Source organism: Mastomys coucha, unplaced genomic scaffold, assembly GCF_008632895.1.
Source record: "Mastomys coucha isolate ucsf_1 unplaced genomic scaffold, UCSF_Mcou_1 pScaffold22, whole genome shotgun sequence".
Taxonomy (NCBI): Eukaryota; Metazoa; Chordata; class Mammalia; order Rodentia; family Muridae; genus Mastomys; species Mastomys coucha.
This window is the reverse complement of record NW_022196905.1, coordinates 229,211,207-229,218,906: the sequence shown is the minus strand read 5'-3', so window position 1 is coordinate 229,218,906 and position 7,700 is coordinate 229,211,207.

Sequence of the window (7,700 nt, the reverse complement as noted above, 5' to 3'; positions counted from 1 at the left end):
TCTTCTTCTTCTTCCTAGGTGCTGCAGGTCTGCTTGCTTCTGTGGAGTGGCGTGGAATGGCTAGAGAGCTCCTTATATACCCGAGCCTGAGCTGCCAAGTCGTCCTGGATTGGTTCTCTGGCAGACCCTCATTAGCATACACCTGCACGGGAGAGGCACTTGCACAGCATACACCCGCTCGGGAGGGGCGCATGCGCAGTGGAATCGTCTATTGCTACAGTGTATCGGGAACCAGCACCATCTTGGATTTTATCATCCAAGCGTTGCCTACAAGAAATGTGGCTTTCTCTTTTCTATATGAGTGTGTATAATTTGTCCCACCATAAGTCTTTTGCTTTATTATTTAGGAAAATAAATACTTTGAGAATTATTTCCAGCACATTCCTTACTTGCTGTAAATAGTAACCCTTCTTCCATCTTTTATCTCTTGGTTGAGTTTATTGGCTTTGCAGAAATGGAGGGACCAGTTCGTTGTTTTCAGTTGCACGGTGTCACTTTGTAGCATTCATTCTGAGAATGTCATCCTTAGGAGAAATGCAGGCTCTCTTCTATGAGTGCCTTCCCTTATAGCCTTTGTGGGCTTTGGACAACCCTTTCCTGCCCATTCTGTCCCACTCCTGACACACAGTATGTGAGTGAAAAAGGACAATCATTCTCACCCCTTTTATCTTAGATCTAGGACTTGGAACATTTGATTGACAAATGACAGGTTAACATGAGAAGCCCTATGCATACTTAGGCCAATGCATGGGCAATAGATAATATGTTTTTGGTTAATGTCCTGAGTTAAGTGGCACAGAGAAATTAAACATCAGGGCTGAGATTTTGAAAACAAGATCTCTAGCTGGGCTGGGTATTGTCATCTTTTGCTTTCTGTTGCTGTGATTAAAAAAAAAAAAATGACCAAAAGCAATTTGGGATGGAAAGGGTTTATTTTAGCTCATATGTTTGGATCACAATCCATCATTGAAAGACGTCAGGACAGGAACTCAAGTTAGAACATAGGCACTGAGTGAAGTTGCTTTCTTGCTAGCTCCTTATTGGCTTATTCAGCCTGTTTTCTTATACCATGTAGGTCTCCCTACCCATGGTGAGACCATCCACAATGGGTTGGGCCTTCCCACATTAATCATTAATGAGGAAAATACTCCACAGACTTGTCTATAGGTCAATCTGTTGGAGGCATTTTCTTAGTTGCCTCTTCCCAAGTGATCTAGTTTGTGTCAAATGGACAAAACTAACCAGCCCAGGGTTAGCTGAGTAATAGAGCATTTAACAGCTTTGGCAAAGCCAAGGTTTATACTGAGTACCACACAAAAGAAACCACAACTTCTGATGACTATCCTGTCATATTGCAGCATGCGAAATTTTTTTATTTTTTTTATTGTTTTAATACTCATTTGCTGTATATTTGGATTTTGCCAACAGAGGATATCAAAAGTAACTGTAATGCACTTAAATTCCACAGCCTCAGAAATACAGCCTTGCACCAACACAAACTATAAAGGACTTTAAGTCATTTCTGTCTGGTATGGACATATTTAAACAGGATCCATTTCAATTCTGGGATTCCGAACATGTCAAAATTTCTACCTTGGATTGGTGGAGTAGCTCAGTGTAGATTTTGTTTTGTTTTGTTTTGTTTTGTTTTGTTTTGTTCCTGGAACTCACTCTGTAGACCAGACTGGCCTCAAACTCAGAAATCCTCCTGCCTCTGCCTCCCAAGTGCTAGGATTAAAGGCATGTGCCACCACTTCCCAGCTGCTCAGTGTAGATTTAGATCACCTGAATCTAGTCCTAGGTTTATTTCTCAGGAACACACACAGACATACATACACAATTTCTGCTCCTCTCTAGTTCTTTCACATTCAGAACTGACAATGAGTGTCTCATACATTTTTTGTTAGTTTTTTTTTTTTTTTGAGACAAGGTCTATAACTTCTTCTGTAGACCACTAGACCAGGTTGGCCTTGAACTCATAAAGATCAACTTGTCCCTGCCTCCTGAGTGCTGGGATTACTGGTGTGAAATATCATGCTCAGCTCATGTTTTGTTTTGTTTTAACCTCCAAGCCCCTGTGGCTTTTCTATCCTAGCCTCTCCTCACTTTGTTTCTTTATGAATTAGAACAGTTTACCTTGCTATTAAGAATGTTTACCTGGTTATTATGCCATTTTTGTAACAGAAGGAGTGCTCACACACTAATCAAGTAAGATTCTGTCCCTCCTTCCTTCTGTTCTGCAGAATTGTTTTCATAACCCTGTTTTAAAAGCAAAATAAAATATACAGAAAAGCAAGCAAGCAAGCAAGCAACTAACCAACCAACCAAACCAACCAACAAACCAATCAACCAACCCAACCAACCAACCAACCAACCAACCAATCTACCAACCAACCAACCAACCCAACCAACCAACCAATCTACCAACCAACCAACCAACCAAACCAACCAACCTACCAACCAACCAACCCAACCAACCAACCAACCTACCAACCAACCTACCAACCAACCAACCAACCAACCAACCAACCAAACCAACCAACCAAACCAAACAAACAACCCAACCAAGCAACTCAACCAACCAACCAACCAACCAACCAACCAACCCAACCAACCAACCAATCAAACCAACCAACCAACCCAATCAACCAACCAACCCACCCACCCACCAACCAACTAATCCAACCAACCCAACCAACCAACCAACCCAACCTACCAACCCAACCAACCAACCAACAAAACAAATAAAGACTGGAAGCAGATTTACAAAGGAAGAACTACTCCCATTTACCTGCTGCCCAGAATGCTGAGAGTGTTCAGACATTGAAACACATGTTTCCAATACATACTTAAACCATTATTTTTGGTTCAAGATTTCTTTTCTGTTTTTGTTGTTTTTTTTGTTGTTGTTGTTGTTGTTTTGTTTATAGGCCTAAATCACTAGGTCTAGTTTTATTGTTGTTTTCTTTATTATTTTCTTTTGTTATTATTATTTTTGAGATAGAGTCCAGTAATTTCAACTGTCCTAAAATTCTCTATGTAGATGGGGCTGGCCTCAAGCTCATGGAGATCCACTTGCCTCTGTCTCCCAGATGCTGGAATTTGGGAAGTAGATCTCTGTGATGGTTTGAATAAGCTTGGTCCCATTAGGAGGTGTGGCCTTGCTGGAGTAGGTGTGTCGCTGTGGACATGCGCTTTAAGATCCTCATCCTAGCTGTCTGGGAGCCAATCTTCTCCTAGTGGCCTTCAGATGAAGATGTAAAATTCTCAGCTCCTCATGCTCCATGCCTGCCTGGACACTGCCATGCTCCTGCCTTGATGATAATGGACTGAACCTATAAGCCAGCCTCAATTCAATGTTGTCCTTATAAGAGTTGCCTTGATCATGGTATCTGTTCACATCAGTAAAACCCTAACTAAGACAGTCATCATGCTGAATACTGTGGTTTGAATAGGGTTAGTGGATTTGACTCCCATTAATTCATGTGTTTGAATGCTTGGCCATAGGAAGTGGCATTATTAGGAGGTACAGCCTTATTAGAGGAGGTGTGGCCTTGTTGGACAAAGTATGTCACTGTGTAGGTGGGCTTTGGGGCCTCCTGTGCTCAGGGTATGCCTGTTATGGAAGAGATCTCCTCCTGGCTGCCTTAAGATCAACTCTTGGTTCCTCCAGCACCATGTTTGCCTGCAGGCTGCCATGCTTACTCTCTGATGGTAATGGACTAAGCCTCTGAACCTGTAAGCCAGTTCCCAATTAAGTGTTTGCCTTTATAAGAGTTGCCTTGTCATGGTGTCTCCTCACAGCAATAAAACCCTAACTAAGACACCCGGCTTACAATAAAAAAAAAAATTTATTTTGTGTACATGGGTTTTGCCTGCATATATGGATGTGTAGAGGGCATCAGATTTCCCCCTTGGAATTGGAATAACAAGATGGTTGTGAGCTACCATGTAGGTGCTAGGAATCAAATCTGGGTCCTCTGGAAAAGCAGCAAGCCCTCTTAATAGTTGAGCCATCTTTTCAGCCCCCAAATATACAAAATAAAAAAAATGTTTATTTTTATTATATGTCTGTATATGATGTGTGTGGGCACATGCACTCTATAATATTCATGGGCATTTGAAAGATAGCTTTCAGGATTCACTTCTTTCCTCCCACCATGGGATATGGGAATCAAACTCAGCTTTGTAAGGCTTATATGCAGGGGCTTTTATGCACTTCTACCCACTGAGCCATCTTGTTGACGTCCCCAAATACGTTTAATTGACATTTGGCAATTGTACATATTTATTGGTTGCAGTGTGATATTCCAACACGTGTTGTGCTAATTTCTCCTGGGAAGACATGAACAAATGTCTGACCATTCCAGATAAGGTGCCAGTGATAGACCAAAGAAACAGTACCTCTGAAGTCTCAGTTGGTGAGCCAATGAGTTTAACTGTACAGGAGCATAGCCAAACTACTTGTGGCTTTACCCAAAGCAATCACTAACCAGTAAGTCTTTGGAGAGAGACAGGACTTCACGTGTTCATGGTCACTTCACAGACAGCGTGTGAGTCACTGAGCAGGCGTCTTGTGACTCGCCTAGTCCTTCTTCCCCTCCTTGAACTAATGTTCATAGGTTCAATCTTGTGGGGGTCTTATGTAGACAGTTCAAGATGCCATGCTGGAATTCAACAGGACTCACCCTTTCTTCCCTTTCTTCCAGCTCTTATATTCTGTCCACCCAATCCTGTATTGCTCTCTGAGCCTTAGAGGGGGTTGCATAGGTATCCCAGTGAGGCCTGAGAATCCAACAGTCAACTTATTCTCAGCACTTTGAGTACTTGGGAGTCTGCAGTGACAATCATTTACTGCAAATAGGAAGCTTCTTTGGCCCAGACTGACAGATATTTAGAAGGCAATTTGGCAGGCATCTCATATCCATTTAGCAAAACACAACCAACAGTAGCTTCTTTCCTAGGATCTGTGGCCTCTCTAGCCAGCGCTTCTTTAGGAGACTTATGGTGCTGGGCACAGACTTGCTGCTGTGGAGCAGGATGTAAATGCAGTCAGACAGGAGTTGTATCTGTAGCAGTCACCATTATGGCACCAGCAGGTGCAGCTTGTCTGGTTCGATGATAGCGTAGCACACAAAGTCTATGTCCAAGTTGGACTACTGACAAAAATTAATGTTTCATAGTCTGCTTCCATCTCAGTTCCAGCTTGATTTCTCCCTGTCCAGAAATCAAAGCATGTGTTGCCTTCAAGCAATAGACTCATAAGTCCAAGGGGCCAACAAAGAGCAGCGGCAATAGCCTATATTATTTTGGGATCTTCCTGGCTAACAACTTTGAAGGGAGGTGGCCCACCCCTAGCACTGGGATTCTGTGGCTTTGGAAGTGCTTTTCTCCACTCGCACAGAGTGCCTTTATTCAAACTCCTTAACCATTGTGTTAGTGTTTATTGGCATGGGCTATGGTGGGATTTTTTCCACTTACCTTGTTGGATATCATGTGCACCTTACCCAGTGTAGACTCCCAAGAATTTCCCAGCTGAGGTCCATGCAGCCTGATTGCCTGTCTTCTGTCCTTGACATGCTCTCGTGAGCTTTCAGGTGCTTTCCTAATCCATGAAATGCTTTAGATGCTATCAGTGTACCCTCTTTGCAATTACACCTTTCTACAGATGCTTGACAGAGTCCTGGAAGGCCCACGGCTGTCCATTCAAAACAAGTGTTAATCGATCTCCCAAGTAATCAGCTTCAGCCAGACGTAGTGTCACATGCCTGTAATCAACACTCGAGAGGCAGAGGTAGAGACAGAAGGCGGATGGATGGATCTCTGTAAGTTCAAGGCCAGCCTGGTTTACATAGTGAGTTCCAAGACAGACAGAGCTATACAGTGAGACCCCATTTCACAAAACAAAACAAAACCACAACAAAAGAAGTCATCAGCTAAAAGTATATCAAAGAAGAATCTGGACTGGAGATGTAGCTTAGTTGTGACCGTGTCTACTCTATTTGCCTGGCCCTGGATCCAACACCCAGCACCACATAAAGTGAAACTGGATATGGCAATGTACATGTAAACTCAAGACTTGAGAGATGGAGGGAAGAGTATCTGAAGTTCAAAGTCATTCTCAGACTGTATTTGAGGTTAGTGTGGGGTATATGGACCCCTCCCTTTTTTTTTAAGTGAACACAATCCAATACCACAAGGAAAAGTTTTCATTGCTTCTATCTTTGTTTTTCTTTTCTTTAAAAGATCAGTGGTGAGTATAGCTGCATGGATAGGAGGTACAACTTTAGCTCTTCCTCCACAATTACAGGCATTCTTCATGAGCTGGTCCATCTTTCCATCTGGGATACTGGTATGGCACTGCCCTGTATCTTCCCACCCCAAGCATGCTTGTTGGGCAGCCTCCAGCTACGCAGAGTAGCTCAGGGCCCACAGGGAGTAGGATCCTGTTGTACATGCTCACACTGTGGTAATAATGGCCTAGTCCTGAGGAAGCTTAATTTTTTTATCTGTACCATTTTTTTTTTTTTTATCATTTATCCTCCCATGAGTTGCTGATCAGGATTAAAAGCCTTTAGGACACAAGTAACAATGCTGGCTTTCTGTCAGTTTCTTCCCTAGGAACTCTAGCTCAACACAAATCTTGACCACATTTGTTTTTGAGTGACCCAGAAAGTGTTCCTTTGTCTGTCTTTTTTTCCCCCATTTGGTCTTTATTGCTTTAGGATTCTGTGGGTCCCGTTTACACGCTAGTCTAAATCGTTCATATCTGCTAGAACGGGCTCTAACTTATAAAAATCATGTCCCACCATGGGCCTTAGCAAAGCCACTCTAGCTCCACAGCAGACTTGAGACCCCTAATGAGTTAGCTTTTCGGATGCTCTGTGTACTTAGTCCTATTCGGCCCAGTAAATTGGGCTGACACACTGCCTGTTCCAATTCCCCGGGTAATGCCTGTCATCCCTCATTTGTCCTCTGATTTCTGATACTAATGGAGAACCTTGTCTTCCTATGGCTTCTATGAGTTACTATGAGCTAGTCCATCGGGGGCTTAGACTGTGCAGCTTTGGTTCTATTTCTCAGTTTTCCTACTTGTTCAAGAGCCATACTGACCCTGCCTACCCCCATTTCTGTAGTCCCTCAAGCCAAGCTTATTAGCCAGTTATCAACACAGACCTTCTTGGAGCTCTCTTTCCTTTTGTTTTTCCAACTCCAGTTTGCATCTGCATGGTTTTCTTTTTGTTGTAATTCTTCCTTTATGTGGACGGATTTTTTTTTTTTCTGGGCAGAGAGCTCACCTTCAGTTGCATGTCTTATCTCCAGAGCAGGAGCCATGAACTGATACTGCAGACAGCTTATGATTTCATTCCCTGCAGACAGCTCAGGATCTCGTTCCATACAACGTGACTTCCAGGGATTTTAATATATTCTTGGACTGTCAGTTATTTGGAAAGGGGTTATCTTATAATCTCATGGTAAATCTCATTTATCAGGGAAGCTGGCTACTCCATATACCAGTCACCCTGGAAGACCCCTCGTGGAGTTCCTTCAGCCTCAGTTGCACATCTTTTCATCTGCATCTGCTACAGTGTAACTGTTACTACACCAAGAGGCCATGGCATTCCCTATTACTTGGGGAAGGGTGGTCCTATTATCACTATTCCTCCACAGACTATATCTTGGCTCATGCCTCATCACTC